Source organism: Pelobates fuscus, chromosome 3, assembly GCF_036172605.1.
Source record: "Pelobates fuscus isolate aPelFus1 chromosome 3, aPelFus1.pri, whole genome shotgun sequence".
Lineage (NCBI taxonomy): Eukaryota > Metazoa > Chordata > Amphibia > Anura > Pelobatidae > Pelobates > Pelobates fuscus.
In genome coordinates, this window is record NC_086319.1 from 138,800,407 (window position 1) to 138,817,981 (window position 17,575).

Genomic DNA, 17,575 nt, shown 5'->3' on the forward strand with positions numbered 1-17,575 from the left:
TGCATGCTGTCTGACTGTGCCACTAGCTCCTTGCGACGACCCCCCCCCTGCTTCCAACTGGTCTCCTCCTCTCTGTCTCCCCATCTGAACTTTTGCACTGTTCTTCTTCTCTTCTAGCGGGCACCCACGTGACATCCATGGACGCATCGTCATCATCAACCGCTTCGCTTGTATCTGACAACTCAGAAAAGGAAGCAGCAGCGGGTACAACATCATCATCATCACACCGTACCTCCATGTGTTTAATGCTGCCTGCCTGAGACATATCCCTGTTATCTACATCCTCTAGCAATAATGGTTGCGCATCACTCATTTCTTCAAACGGGTGTGTGAATAACTCCTCTGACATACCAAGTAAAGCGGCTGTGGTGCTAGTTTTGGTGGTGGCGGCAGGCGGGTGAGTGCTATCTTGAGAGGTGCCTGAAGCTAAGCTGGAGGAGGATGGTGCGTCAAGGTTCCGAGCGGAGGCTGTACAAGATTGGGTGTCCTGTGTTAGCCAGTCAACTAAGTCCTCAGAACTTTTCAAGTTCAGGGTACGTGGCTTCTGAAAACTGGGCATTATTCTAGGGCAAAAGGGAATCACAGCACCACGACCACGACGGCCCCTGCAGGGTGGCCTGCCTCTGCCTGTCATTTTTTTGGGGATTAGTGGTACTATGCGTGCAAGCTACTGTGAGACCAGATATGATTGGCAATGTGCACTGGAACAGTTCTGCAGAGCACACGCTGAAGGAAGGACTGACAGAGCCGCTTGAAGACAAGTAACTGCTATTCAATCTATAACAGTGAAAAACAAATTTTGGTTTTAATAGCACGCTATAGAGACACCAGATATGATTGGCAATGTGCACTGGAACAGTTCTGCAGAGCACACACTGTAGGCCTGAGACACCCGCTTGAAGACAAGTAACTGCTATTCAATCTATAACAGTGAAAAACAAATTTTGGTTTTAAAAGCACGCTATAGAGACACCAAATATGATTGGCAACTGTCAAAGCACGCTGGAACAGGTCTACAGAGCACATGCTGAAGTAGGCCTGACACCCAGACGCTTGCAGACAACTAACTGATCTTCTATTACAGTGAAAAAACAATATTTATTTTAAATCTAAAGCTTAACCAATTGTTAAAACAGATATGAGTGGTGGCACTGGGCAAATAGGCACAGTATCCAATGTGAACCTCACACAGAAGCTGGCAGGCAGGCAACTGCTCTTCTATTACAGTGAAAAAAAATATTTATTTTAAATGTAAAGCTTAACCTATTGTTAAAACAGATATGAGTGGTGGCACTGGGCAAATAGGCACAGTATCCAATGTGAACCTCACACAGAAGCTGGCAGGCAGGCAACTGCTCTTCTATTACAGTGAAAAAAAATATTTATTTTAAATGTAAAGCTTAACCTATTGTTAAAACAGATATGAGTGGTGGCACTGGGCAAATAGGCACAGTATCCAATGTGAACCTCACACAGAAGCTGGCAGGCAGGCAACTGCTCTTCTATTACAGTGGAAACAAAATTTTGGTTGTAAAAGCACGCTATAGAGACACAAGATATGAGTGGCAACTGTCAAAGCACGCTGGCACAGGTCTGCAGAGCACACGCTGAAGTAGGCCTGAAACACAGACGCTTGCAGACAACTAACTGCTCTTCTATTACAGTGAAAAAAAAATATTTATTTTAAATGTAAAGCTTAACCTATTGTTAAAACAGATATGAGTGGTGGCACTGGGCAAATAGGCACAGTATCCAATGTGAACCTCACACAGAAGCTGGCAGGCAGGCAACTGCTCTTCTATTACAGTGGAAACAAAATTTTGGTTGTAAAAGCACGCTATAGAGACACAAGATATGAGTGGCAACTGTCAAAGCACGCTGGCACAGGTCTGCAGAGCACACGCTGAAGTAGGCCTGAAACACAGACGCTTGCAGACAACTAACTGCTCTTCTATTACAGTGAAAAAAAAATATTTATTTTAAATGTAAAGCTTAACCTATTGTTAAAACAGATATGAGTGGTGGCACTGGGCAAATAGGCACAGTATCCAATGTGAACCTCACACAGAAGCTGGCAGGCAGGCAACTGCTCTTCTATTACAGTGGAAACAAAATTTTGGTTGTAAAAGCACGCTATAGAGACACAAGATATGAGTGGCAACTGTCAAAGCACGCTGGCACAGGTCTGCAGAGCACACGCTGAAGTAGGCCTGAAACACAGACGCTTGCAGACAACTAACTGCTCTTCTATTACAGTGAAAAAAAAATATTTATTTTAAATGTAAAGCTTAACATATTGTTAAAACAGATATGAGTGGTGGCACTGGGCAAATAGGCACAGTATCCAATGTGAACCTCACACAGAAGCTGGCAGGCAGGCAACTGCTCTTCTATTACAGTGAAAAAAAAATATTTATTTTAAATGTAAAGCTTAACCTATTGTTAAAACAGATATGAGTGGTGGCACTGGGCAAATAGGCACAGTATCCAATGTGAACCTCACACAGAAGCTGGCAGGCAGGCAACTGATCTTCTATTACAGTGGAAACAACATTTTGGTTGTAAAAGCACGCTAAAGAGACACCAAATATGATTGGCAACTGTCAAAGCACGCTGGCACAGGTCTGCAGAGCACACGCTGAAGTAGGCCTGCAACACAGACGCTTGCAGACAACTAACTGCTCTTCTATTACAGTGAAAAAAAATATTTATTTTAAATGTAAAGCTTAACCTATTGTTAAAACAGATATGAGTGGTGGCACTGGGCAAATAGGCACAGTATCCAATGTGAACCTCACACAGAAGCTGGCAGGCAGGCACCTGCAATTACATTACACAGGAAAAAAAAAAAAAAAAGCAGCCTGATGTTATAGCCCTAAAAAGGGCTTTTTGGGGTGCTGTCCTTACAGCAGAGATCAGATGAGTCCTTCAGGATTGTAGTGGACACTGAATACCCTAGCCTAGCTATCAATTTCCCTATCTAATCAGCAGCAGCTAAACTTTCCCTCCTCTCACTAAGCATGCATCTTCCGAATGAATCGAAAATGGATGCTGGGAGGGAGGTTGGAGGGTGTGGAAGGGAGGGAGTGCTGCTGATTGGCTGGAATGTGTCTGCTGACCGAGAGGCACAGGGTCAAAGTTTGCCCAATGATGACGAATAGGGGGCGGATCGAACTGCGCATGTGTCCGCCCGCCGCGGCGAACGCGAACACGCTAATTTCGCCGGGAACTGTTCGCCGGCGGACAGTTCGGTACATCACTAGTTATCACGCCTCTTATTCCATGATTTTCCCTGATAGATATAGCTAGCGGTTCGATTGAGAGAACGTACAACAGGGGTGACAATGGGCATCCCTGTCTTGTTCCATTGTTGATATCGAACCATTCTGAGCATATATCATATCCTATTATTCTCGCAGATGGACCTCTATATAAAGCCTTGATCGCCAATGCGATGCATCCCTCAAAGCCAAATGTACTCAAAACCCTATTCATGTATCCCCATCCGACCCTGTCGAAAGCCTTTTCTGCATCAATCGACAGGGTCAGAAGGGGCGTGCCCGTTAAATGAGCATATTCAAATAAATCAATAATTCTGCGAGAATTATCACTTGCATGACGACCTCTAACAAACCCTATTTGATCTATGTGTATTAATTCAGGGAGTATTAAATTAATTCTATTAGCTAATATTGCTGCATACAATTTAATATCTATGTTTATCAGAGAGATAGGCCTGTAGTTTGTTATTTCTGTTGGTGATTTATTAGGTTTCAAAATAGGTTTTATATTGGCTCTCAATAATTCCTGGGTTATTTTGCAAGAAAAGGCTATCTCATTAAACGTTGCAGTCATGTTAGGAACTATAGTTTTTTTAAATAATTTGAAAAATAGATTTGAGAATCCATCCGGACCCGGAGCTTTTGATGATTGTAAATTATTTATAGCTTCTTCTACTTCTAACTGTGTTATTTTTTTATTTAATTTTTCTTTTTGAGTCAAAGTAATTTTAGGAATTTTTATTTTATTTAAATAATTTTCTATTGCCTGCTCTGTAGGTGTATGTTGGAGGTTATATAATTTTTCATAATATTTCTTAAATTAATTACCTATATCTTCTGGGGACAACAGGACTTTTCCGTTGTCGATAATTTTATATATCTTATTTTCCATTTTGTTTTTTTTAAGTCGATCAGTCAGTAATTTGTTTATTTTATTGCTTCGATAGTAAAATTTAGTTTTAAGTCGTTTCAAATTAAATTCTATTCCTTCAAGAATCTTTTGATTTATCATATTTTTGTATTTTTTTATCTGATTAATTGTATCTTGAGAAGATTTTTTATTATTTTGAGCTTGTAATTTATATAGTTGTAGATAAAGTTCAGATATTGGCGCCCCCCTCATTTTTTTTTCATAGCTGAAAAAACAGCTTTATATGTGCACCATATAACACAGCTTATAACACAGCTTTATATGTGCACCATACATTTTGATTAGATGTTGTTTCTGGGAGATTTTCCTTAAAAAACAATTCTGAAAGATTCTTTATGTATTCGATATTTAGTTTTTTTTGCTAATAGAAAATCATTCAGTTTCCATGGCAAAAAGTCTTTCTTCCTATTTTCTTTAAATTCTAATATGAGAAGATCATGATCTGACCATGTATTAATTTCAATTTTGATTGTTTCTAATCGTTTTAAAAGATCCAAATCTCCCCAACACATATCTATCCTTGCTGAGGTTTTATGTGCCGATGAAGTATGGGTATAGTTACGTTCATTGGGATGGAAAATTCTCCATAGATCAAAAATATCATTTTGTTTTGCCAAATTGTTTAAGCAAGCTGTTTGGTTAGCTAGGTTTCCATCTATACATTGCCCAAATTTTACTTGTTTGTCTAGTTTAGGATCTGATACACAGTTGAAATCACCCGCTATCAATAATATTCCTTTACGAATTGTTTCTACTCTTCTCATTATTTTCGATAAATATCTAATTGGAGCTTTATTTGGTAAATAGATGTTAAGTAAAGTATATTGGATCTCGTTTATCTTTCCTATCCATATAATAAATCTCCCTTCTGTATCACTTTCGGAATAATCACATGAGTAATTGATCAGATTGGAAAACAGTATTGCAACCCCTTTTTTTTTTTAATTGTATCCGAAGCTTCCGCAATAATTTTAAACTTTTTATAGTTCCAATAATGATTATCTTGTTTTTTCCAATGGGTTTCTTGGATAAAGGAAATTTGAGCTTTTTCCTTTATTAGGGTATTATATAAATAAGCTCTTTTATTTGGAGAGTTGAGCCCCTGGACATTAATTGATATCATTTTTAGCATTTTTATTAATTAATTTCTAACCGATCCCCTGTAAATTAGCGATTTCCACTGACCCTTCCATTTTCAGCCAAGTATATATACAAATACATTTAAAAACAAACAACGAATAACTCAAGATGCTAAAAAGCATCATACCTGTATAGATCCTGCCGGTTATGCAGCACCTATATATTGGAATACAACAAGATCAAAGTATAATATAGATACCCACAGGGAGGGAGTCCTTATTGGAGATGATAAGGGACAGTATATAGAACTGTATATAGAACTAAATACTTTCATACACTATATTTTGTAATCTTATCATACAAAATTTCCAATAGTATAGCCCGTTATCTTCCAGTGCCTAATTACTTCAGAACGTTTTTTAAATTTTTATCTTACAGTGCATAAATTCTGTGCTATAGTGCTTTAACATATCTTGATTTCTGATGCCCTTTTCTTAAACTTACAGTGCGTGATATCTAAAAAATGGATAATTCCTCTTTACATACATATTTTCTGGTGATTTCTTACATTAATTTCTTGTGCATAATTTCATGTGATATATTACACTATGTTTCGTGTTCGATTTCTCATATGCATTGTATTAGCTACTCATACTATATTACATACTCATATTATATTACATACACTTATAATCCTTAATTTCTCGTGCTATATTCCGCTAATTTTATAACATGACAGGAGGCTTCGTATTTGCTTAAGTCTCTCTTTACTAGAACTCCACAGCAGCACAGAAAAACAACCAATCAGAAAAAAGTTAGGTACTATAAAACTCCCCTCCCCATGCATCATTTCCTCTTTCTTTGCTGCTCCGCATCAGTACAGGTCAGAGTACCACTGCCTCCTGCTAACATTAGTGGGTGGCTTTGGGATTTTAATTATATTTTCAGTGTTTCACTTATTTTTATTTGGGGACTTGTTTGTGTGTTTCACTTTATTCACCTCTGCCTATTGCTCTGGGGTTTGTGGGGAGTTTGTCTTTATTTTGTTATCTCCTCATCTTCCTGGGATGTTTTTCCTTCTCTGTCCCCTTTAATTTTGCCTTCTCTGTTCCCCTGGACCTCATTCCTCCGGTCGCGGGGTGCTCTGTTTTTGCTCACACCCGCCGGCCGGAGGCTTTACACGTGGCCGCCTGCCGCCGGCTTTATCCGCGGACCGCATGTCCGCAGGGGGAAGAGGGAGCATTACGCTGCCCCACCTGTGTTTTCTTCTCCTCCGGTCGCGGTGTTCTGATACCGCCGATTGGAGGCTTTACACGTGGCCGTCTGCTTACCCGCGGACCGCATGCCCGCCGGGGGAGGAGGGAGCATTACACTGCCCCTCCTGTGGTTTCTTCTCCTCCGGACGCGATATTATGATACCGCCGACCAGAGGCTTGACCCGCGGACCGCATGCCCGCCGGGGGAGGAGGGAGCATTACGCTGCCCCACCTGTGTTTTCTTCTCCTCCGGTCGCGGTGTTCTGATACCGCCGATTGGCGGCTTTACACGTGGCCGTCTGCTTACCCGCGGACCGCATGCCCGCCGGGGGAGGACGGAGCATTACGCTGCCCCTCCTGTGGTTTGCTTCTCCTCCGGTCGCGGTATTAGGATACCGCCGACCGGAGTCTCGGCACGTGGCTGCCTACCTTGGCCGGCTCAATCCGCGGACTGCATGTGTCCTCTCCTCACTGTCATGCCAGGTTCTCGTCTTCTCTGATTGTCAGCTCTCCTTCAATGTATATGTTACAGATTACTGTGTTTAGGTGACATGGGCTTTTTGGCTTATTCTATCTGAGATTGATGTGTGTTTGTTTGGCACATATACACAGTTTGCTGTAAATTTTGCTCTGTGGTTTTTTTTGCTGACAGTGTATTTCTCAGATCGCTGTATGTTTTACTGACAGCGTATGTCTAGATTTAGTTTTTCTACCATGTATATGCAGTTTTGCTGTGTGTCTGACTGACGCTGTATATCACAGATTTCGTTTTACTGACAGTGTGTATGACAGATGCTTTGAGCTTTGCTGACAGTGCATTTCACAGACTGCTGTGTTTTTCTGACAGTGTATTTCAGGATTTTGTTTTTTCTGACAGTGTATGTCGCAGTTGGCTGTGCGTTTCACTGACAGTGTATTTCTAGATTTCGTTTTCCTGACCGTGTATGTCACAGTTGCTGTGTGTTTGCTGTCAGTGCGAATCACAGATTGCTGTGTGTTTTGCTGGCAGTGTATTTCTCAGATAGCTGAGAGTTTTGCAGTCAGTACATATTGCTAATTTCTGCGCGTATCACAGATTTCCGTGAGTTACAGGTGTGTATGTACTCAGTTGTACAGGCTCTGTACAAAGGTAGACAGTGCCAGTTAGCTCTCAGATTCATATGCTTCTGAGTAGGAATCTGTTGGCGCTATATAAATGACAATAATGATAATAATATATTTTTCTGGTCCAGTCTCAGATGGGACTGCTCTGGTATGAATTATCTGTCCATGGCATGTATATGGCTATCAGACCTGGTTCTGTCTCAAACTGGTATGGGAGACCAGTCTACGCTGATGCGATACAATTTTATCAGGTTCTCGGGGGAATTCATTAATCTGGCTATGGTTTAACCCTTCTCCTCGCAGTGTCCGTGGTTTCACAACCCCTGCAGGTGGTATGATGATGGTAATCTATAATACGTTAGAATTCCTAACAGATCGGTGAGAGCATATGCTTACCTATTCACAGTTCAAGGACAGTTTCGCTCAGTGCATCTTACATTCATGGGCATGATGGTCACTGGAATACTTCCGCTTATACCCAATACAGCTGGACTACCACTATTTCCCTGCTGGGCACTTGGGGGACCGCCAGTCCCGGTTCAGGTTATTCACACGGCATTACGCTGTCTAAAAGGGTTGGTGTCTAGGGGTCCTACGTCACAGGATGCTCTGAGGATCTACTAATTTTTAGGGGCCTGTATCCAAACTCAGAGGTCCCCACTCTCACTCAGTACCCCTCGTAAGCGCTACGGAATTGGATGGCGCTATATAAATAACGTGTTATAATAATATAACAATAATACACGACCCAGGATTGGCCTGCTATGTCTGTGCCCATAAGAATGGCCTGCTATGCCTGTGCCCATAAGAATGGCCTGCTATGTCTGTGCCCGTAAGAATGGCCTGCTATGTCTGTGCCCATAAGAATGGCCTGCTATGCCTGTGCCCATAAGAATGGCCTGCTATGTCTGTGCCCATAAGAATGGCCTGCTATGTCGGTGCCCATAAGAACGGCCTACTTTGTCTGTGCCTATAAGAACGGCCTGTTATGCCTGTATCCATTAAACGGCTTGCTATGCCTGTGCCCATTAAAATGGCCTACTATGTCTGTGCCCCATTGATTGGCCTGCTATGTCTGTGCCCCATTGAATAGCCTGCTATGTCGGTGCCTACTTGTATGGCCTGCTATGTCTGTGACTATATGCCTGACTAACCTTTCTGTGTCCATTCGTTTGGCCTGCTGGGTCTATGCCCTACTGACGGGCCTGCACTATTGGTACACTATTGGTGCCAAACCCCTCTTTGGCCGCAGGCCAGGGGTAATATCTCTGGGGAAAACCCAGTGTCCACCAGTGACATGGTGATAGGCAGGTGTCCAGACAAACACCATTGCCATAGTGTTCAAGGGGACACCAGTATACGGCCATCTGAAGATGGTGGGAAGGGTGAAGACCCTAAACCTCATGACTGAAGGGCAAAGTTTCTTATGAAGACCCCGGACACACCCACGGTTTACTCCAAACCGGCGTCGGCACATCTCCAAGGAGAACTTCGCACAGGCAAGGACCGGTACTGACTCTCCTACAGGAGAAAGCTGTGTTTTTCCTTGTCTTTGCCAGCTACTCCGTATCTGCCTCCCGGAACCCTTATGGGTTCGGTAGTTTTTTTCCTGCGTTGGGTTAGCTCCTGGCCCTGTCCAGTGGGACTTATTTTTCTTACCTTCCGGCCTGCTGTTTGCCTTCTATCCGAGATAGGATGGGGGTATTTTCTCTTATCTACGTTTATTGTTGCTTTTTTGTTTTTTTCTTGACTTCCTTTTCTTTTTCGCTCGGGTCGTCTGGAGGCCGACTTGACCTCCTCCGACCTCCCGGGCACTCGTGGATCGCAGGAGAACGTCTCCAGCTTTCCTCAGACTACCAACGGTCTACCTGGACCCCGCGCGCACGCACGGGATCCGGATAGTCGGTTGATAGTTTTCCATCGTTGTTTCCGAAGATTGCCCTCAGCCTTAGGCTGACATTAATAATTGGTGCGCCCTACAGTTTGGTCACCCTGAACTTCTAAGGGCTCTAATTTACACCACGGGAGGGTGCGGCCCTCCATCACCTCGGCCCGCGTATATTTACTTTCGGGAAAAGAGGGCGAGCCCTCTCATACTGAACCGGATACTGATTTGCTATCAGAGGGCGCAACCCCTCACTCGTCCTCAACCAGATACCGGGCTGGATTCAGAGGACAGGTTGGGAGGACCCACTCGCATAGAGAGAACCGGTCACGGATGTGGACTCTGCTGTTGGTTACTAACGGGTGCGGCCCGCTCAGGCTAACAGCCGGACGCTCTCACGGTATGCGATCACAGTAGTAGAGAACGCGGCTCTCTCATACACTCGACGCTCTACTGTACCGGCCATTTGTTCATCACACAGACTTGTACCTGTGCAAAACATTGATGACTACATAGAGGTGCGTCCCTCCTACATTCAATTAGAGCAGACTTCCACGCTACTGACTTCGTTCTAGAGATCCGCCTGGTCATGCAAGACTTACATGTTTAGACTAGATCCCTGGATCCGGACCGCTGTAATACGCGCAAGAAATACTCAGAGGTATAACGGGGGGAGTCTCCCACTTATTGGCACTCACTCCTGGAGTTGGTACGGCTAACGGATGGCCCTCCGGTGCTAGGAGTGTGCAGTTTTTTTTGGGCATATTCTGCACCATGTAATACAGAGATTGCTTTCTGTTTGGATAGCCAGACCATTACGAATAAACTGCGCAGACAGTTTCTCCCAGGTCAAGATGTCAGGAGATATGGAGACCTTCATGGAGCAAACGGGCACTGCCTCGCTTGGGTAACAAGATTATGGAAGGCCTATTTCCCGGTCTGAAGATAAAAACCGTACGTATGGATCACAGGGTAAGACCGTAAACCCCGGTTGTCTTGACTTCCCCGGTCTTTATGATCTTGGGATTGGACGGCTGGACTGCCCCGTCTCCTCGGGGGAGGACCCTACGTCTATGCTCTATTTCTCCCTCACGAGAGCAATTTTGTTGGATTCGCGCTAACCTGTTTTTCAACTACCGTTGAGGAGACCTACGAGACTTCATGGAGGTACCTGGTGTGCCCCGACTCCTACACAGACATCTTTCACTCTTGGACGAGGGCATTTCTGGATGGAAATCTGTGTTCCAGTTTGCTTTTCCCATTCCTTTGAAGGTTTTCTGGGATTCACTATTCCCAGAGTAGTCGTCCACTGTTCCCTCCACACAAGTTCAGTTCGGAACCCTGAAGGGACGTCCTTTGGAGTCTTTTTTCTCTACCGCGTCCGGGTTTTTCCACAGTCCATTTGGAATATTGGTATCACTTAGAATACGGCTGGTTTGGCCACACTCTTGCCTGCATTATGAATTTATCCTCGGATGAGACATCTTACCGGGTGGACAGGGAGGAACGGAAGATCCTCCTCGGTTTTTTCTATTGCGATTTTGGTGGTGGACTTTCCTTGAGATTGGAGATCTACCTGCAAGGCCGCATTGCCGGATGACCCTGGCGCGATCGGAGGAGTCGCCTTGCGGATCATGAGTTGAGACAGGGTGACAGTTTCTTCTTGCCTAAGTCCGAGATTGACCTTCGATATTATACGACCACAAGAATGTGGCTAATAGGTCAGCTTGCCAGCTCATGGACCAACTGCTAGGAAACAGGTCGCAACACCACGTACAATGGATTTACCAACAGATGGTGCTTTTTTCCGTATTGGAGATGCTTCGTCGGCTGGCATCTTCCTTGATCCGTCTGCTGTCATTTATCATACTTGGAATGTCCAATTAGGATTCCTCTGATATTTTCCTGGAAGGGATATCAGCGACACAAACAGCGTTGGATTGGTGAACTGAGCGTTGAAACAGCAAATACGAAGCCTCCTGTCATGTTATAAAATTGTAGATTATGCTAGCTTTAGTGTACCTATAATCTTAATTTTATTAATGATAGGAGGCGAGTATTTCCCACCCATTCTTGTCCCTCCCTTGTTTTATGTTATAGTTTAGATTATCAGGTACATATGCAACTCTGTTTGTTGTCTCTGCTACCTGTCGCTTGTTCCTTATGCCTGTGTTTCCTCATAAGTAGGGTTGGGATATCTACATATTAAGGTTAATTTTGGTTGCTACATTGAGTACCTGCATGTTTATTCAGAGTACATTTCATTGGATAATCAACCTGTTTGATTCTGTTTTTCTTTCGTTTCAGTTTACAGTCCATCAACACTATCTAGTTTGACGGTTACTCTTGGATGGTGGACATCGTTATATTCATCGTATCTAGGACTTTGTTTCTTCCCCATGATGTTCTCTGCCTTTTATTCTGTTTTTGTCGCAGCTTGAAAGAGGAAATGATGCATGGGGAAGGGAGTTTTATAGTACCTAACTTTTTTCTGATTGGTTGTTTTTCTGTGCTGCTGTGGAGTTCTAGTAAAGAGAGACTTAAGCAAATACTCGCCTCCTGTCATTAATAAAATTAAGATTATAGGTACACTAAAGCTAGCATAATCTACAATTCACAGTGATCAATTTACAGTGCTTAAGTTACCGTGCATAATTCTTGTGTTGTAATATGTTATATCTTATACTATTACATTCAGCTGTAGTATGTGCTTACTGTGAGGGTACCACCTGAATATTTTCAACAAAACTATAATTGAAGTAATTAATAATTAATAATAAATTACACTAAGTCTAATAGGCCTATAAAGACATTGGTATATGCTCTCTTTTTTTAGTATCTTTCCAAGACCATCGTATTAATATATTATGGCGTTTGATAGTCCTTGTGGCGTAGTAAACCACTTGTAGTCAATGGCTGATGTTCTAATTTTGCAGTCTCTTATTTTATTTCCCTTTTATTTTTTTTTATTTATTTTTCTCTCCTTTTTCTATTTTCCTTTTTCCCCTCTCTCTCCTTGCCCTTTTTCTTTTCATTTCACCATGTGTCTTCTTCCTTTTTCTTCCACTCCAATAAACGTACCTAAGTTTCAACGCTACCTGTCTAATCATCCTTCTTTTCATTTGGTGGAATTTCTCACTGCTGGTTTCACTAATGGGTTTCCCACAGGGTTCGTGTCACTCCCCACAGGTGTTTTGGAATGCCCCAACTTACAGTTGGCACTCACAGATCCAGACAGCATACAAGAACTCTTACAGAAAGAAATCTCCAATGGTTTCATGATAGGTCCTTTCTCTACCCCTCCTTTCACTTCCTGGAGGACAAATCCTCTAGGAATCGTCACAGGGAAATATAACAATAAAAAGAGACTGATTATTGACTTCTCTGCACCTCATTCATCCCCTACACCTAGCCTTAATGCTCTGATCCCATCAGAAGACTTTTCCCTTCAATACGCCAGAATTGACGATGCCATCCAAGCAATCATTCATTCCGGGAAGGCAGCCTGGTTAAGTAAATCTGACATCCCTAACACCTTTAAACTACTTCCCATCCATCAATCACTCTGGCATCTGCATGGAGTTAAGTGGCAAAACAGCTACTATTTTGCTACCAGACTGACCTTCGGTTCCAAAAGTAGCCCTAAGCTATTCAACATATTCGCTTTAACATGACTCCTACTGAACTTTTACAGATGTTCAGTAGTCATACATTACTTAGACGACTTCCTCACCATCGAACCACACCAACACATGCCCCACAGTCATGCTCAATCTGTTCAAAGACTTAGGAGTCCCAGTAGCCCAGGACAAAACAGAAGGTCCCAACACGGAGATTACTTTCCTGGGAATTGCGCTCAATTCTGTCTCTATGCAGTCCATCCTGCCTCAAGAGAAAGTAGACCATATTCTGTCTTACATATACATCTGCACCTCACAAGGCACTTGCACCAGGAATTTTCAGGAATTTTTCATGCTTCATCCATCAGCGAACCCGCAATAGCTAGACAAAAGTGGTAAGTGGTGTCCCTCAGGGTTCTGTATTGGGACCACTTCTATTTAACATATTTATAAATGATCTTGAAATGGGCATTGAAAGCCATGTATCAGTGTTTGCAGATGACACAAAACTTTGTAAAGTAATAAAATGTGAGCAGGATATTGCCTTGCTGCAGAGTGATTTGGATAGATTGGGGGACTGGGCACTAAAATGGCAGATGAAATTTAACGTAGAAAAATGCAAAGTTATGCACTTCGGGGTTAAGAATGCACAAGCAATTTACACCCTAAAAATGGTAGTGAACTAGGGATAACCACACACGAGAAGGATTTGGGAATTGTTATAGACAACAAATTAGGTAGCAATATGCAATGTCAATCTGCCGTTGCTAAGGCCAGTAAGATTTTGTCATGTATAAATAGGGGCATAAATTCTCGAGATGAAAATATAATTTTGCCTCTTTATAAATCGCTGGTAAGACCACACCTTGAATATGCTGTGCAATTTTGGGCACCTGTTCTAAAGAAGGATATCATGGCAAAGTGCAGAGACGAGCTACAAAATTGATAAAAGGAATGGAGCATTTTAGTTATGAAGAAAGGTTAAAAAATGTAAATCTCTTCAGTTTGGAAAAACGGCGCCTTAGAGGGGATATGATAACATTATACAAATATATTCGGGGCCAGTACAAACCATTATCTGGAAATCTATTCATAAACAGGGCTATACATAGGACAAGAGGTCACACATTTAGGCTTGAAGAAAGGAGATTTCATCTAAGGCAATGAAAAGGTTTTTTTACAGTAAGAGCAATAAGGATATGGAATTCATTGCCGGAAGAGGTGGTTTTGTCAGAGTCTATACAAATGTTTAAATTGCAATTGGATAAATACTTGCAAAAACACAACATACGGGGATACAATTTCTAATTAGTGGGCTAATAGCTGCTTGATCCAATGAGACATCTGACTGCTATTTTGGGGTCAAGAAGGAATTTTTTCCTAGTTTGTTGCAAAATTGGAAGCGCTTCAGACTGGGTTTTTTGCCTTCTTTTGGATCAACAGCAAAAGCATATGTGAGGAAGGCTGAACTTGATGGACGCAAGTCTCTTTTCAGCTATGTAACTATGTAACCCAGGGAACCTCCAAGCTTCACAGAACTAATTATGCTTTAAGTTCTCTATTACATCACAGTAGGTCTCTCGCACAGGCAGGCTTGTCCCCTGATACAGGGGAAGCCTACTCCAGAGCATACAAGTTGTTTAACAGTTTTGTTCATGATTATCATATAATAAATGTTTTTTTCTGTTGTTGTTGCTTTCACAACTTTTTGCCACATCTCTCTTAATTTAGCCTACAACACTATCAAACTCTACTTAACGGGTATACAACACTACATGTTGACCAGCTATCCCAACAAAACTCTATTCCTAGCGTCCTACCCAGTAAAAAGTGTCCTAAGAGGGGTTCACAGATTATCAGTACACAATCCCATCAAGAGACTTCCCATAGACAGTAAGCTCTTTAAAAGTATCTCCGATATACTCGACACATCCCCTTTTGAACACACCACAAACCTAATTATCAAGTCCGAGGCTTGCATAGCCTTCTATGGTTTCTTGAGACCCAAAGAATTTTCAGTGGAGAAAGCATCCGATTCCAAGTCATACCTCCAGAAGAAACACCTAATTAAAAAACAGGACCACTACATCTTATCTATTACCCTCCGGTAGAAATTAAATTAAATACTATCCTACCTCTACCAGATGGTGTTCTATCCTAATTTTAGATAAACTAATGGTGTCACAAATCACTTCCAACATGGATTGCCCACTGTAAGGTATTCAAGGGAAACCCCTAACCACTAAACAATTTATGTTTTACCTTCGTACATTATTACTCCGGCTAGGACACAGCCCACACGCCTTCTCGGGCCATTCCTTCCACATTGGAGCAGCTTCAGCTGCCTCAGGTAACCACGTACCAACTCACATAATTAAGAATATGGGAAGGTGGAAATCATCCGCATACAATAGGTACATTCCCGATCCTGAAAAAGAAATAAGAATGGCTTTCCATGACATGTCTAAATAATGTTTGTGCTTAATAAACTTCTTTTAATTTTTGCCCTCTTTTACAAGTCTAACCTCACATCAGTTTCGGCACACCTCAGCTGACTTTGCTCTTTCTAATGCTGCTTCTTTTTATTATTTGTTTCCTTACGTCCTTGAAATGTGCTGTACAAAAATAGAAGGCTTGGTCTGTAATTGTGGGAGGTACATTTTATCCCTATTTAAACACCGTGAGCCCCGACTCACCTGTCAGCGACATTTCTGGAAGTGCACCTCCAACCGCACCCTCAGTTTAATTATCCTTTCACCTAGGTGGGCCCTCTTTTACAGGTCTAACCTCACGTCAGTTTCGGCACACCTCAGCTGACTTTGCTCTTTCTAATGCTGCTTCTTTTTATTATATGTTTCCTTACGTCCTTGAAATGTGCCGTACACAAATATATATATATATATATATATAAAATACCTTGTTGGAAGTGCACTTACAGGATTTGATACTGTTGCCAAAAATGTGCCATTTATTCAAGCTTCAAAAAGTTGATTACATAGTGTCAACGTTTCAGTCCACTAGGGACTTTTTTCAAGACAGTCTTGTGAGTGCACTTCCAACAAGGTATTTTATATTTTGAGGTCGGAGTGGCACCTAGGCAATAAACAAGACTGGGAGCAGGAGTGCAGGACCCAGCGTGAATTATATATATATCTTGATTTCTGCACTATTATATATTTTTCTATCTTTACAGTACCAGATTCATATAGAAAAGAGGGAAGTATATCACATTGCTCCACCTAATTTGTTTGTATTATAATATACTACACTTTATCATGTCTTCTCTTCTTATCCCCTTTATTGCTTCAGATTTGAGAACACCACCACAGACGCTGCTTTCCTGCATCTCATTTTCAGATCCATTATACCACCAGAAAGAAGAGACTCTGATTTGGGAAGTTTCAGCTGCAAAACAGCCAGCACACAAGCACCAAAAATTCCATCTCACTTGAACTATTGGGTCTCTTCAGAATTTTTTAGGCTGCTTCTGTTTTAATTTCAGTTTGTATTTAAAAATGTCTGTCTTTGAATACAGAAACTATATTACTATTGAGTTGTAATATTTTTAATGAAAATAATAATATAACATAACACTCTAATCATATCCCTCAGAGGGAATCATAAAGGCTACTGTTTATAAAATTAGAGAGGGCTATGAGTAAAGAAATAAAACTAAAATGGAAAATAGCCACTGTGGCGGACTGCCTGGGTACCTCCGCAAAAAAACAAACGATTCCTAGCTATCACCAGGACACCATCAGCACTTCTGCCCTTAGCAGCCGCAGCTTGGCTGGGGTCTTGCCGTTGCTTTCCACACTGGAACAGGGTCGTAGATCCAGCTTCCAGTGATCAAAGCTCTCGTGCAGAGAGTATAGATGTGCTGTAATTATAGCTGTTATACCATTCCTCCCACACACTAACTGAATACTGGGAGTAGATCTATTTTATTCAGGTAAGCACTCTCAATTTATACACACAGTAAACTCCTCCCATGTGCCTGAGAGATAATTGAGTCAGGAACTGTACAAACTCAATTATCTCCAGGTACAGAAATGTATAACAATTATTAAACACCCCAAAAGTACTCCCAAAATACATGGAAACCCCCTCAAGAGTTTACATCCCCGGATAGCCCTGATCTGAGTGCCTATCATATCCAAAAAGAACTCTGATCGGTTTGGTGGTTTGGATTTTCTAGCGAGGTAAACTTTTGACCGACCGCACACATGGCTTCTGCTCAAAATAGTTCCATAAGAAAAGTGGTAGTGGGCGATCACTTTCGAGAGTCCAAAACTGAATTAAATACCGAACTGATTCTCTGGCTCCTAGGTAGGGATTGTTCACCTAGTTCATGTGAACAATCCCAATGAACAGCGCTCTCCTGACATGTATATTAAAAAACACAGGCATTTGTCTAA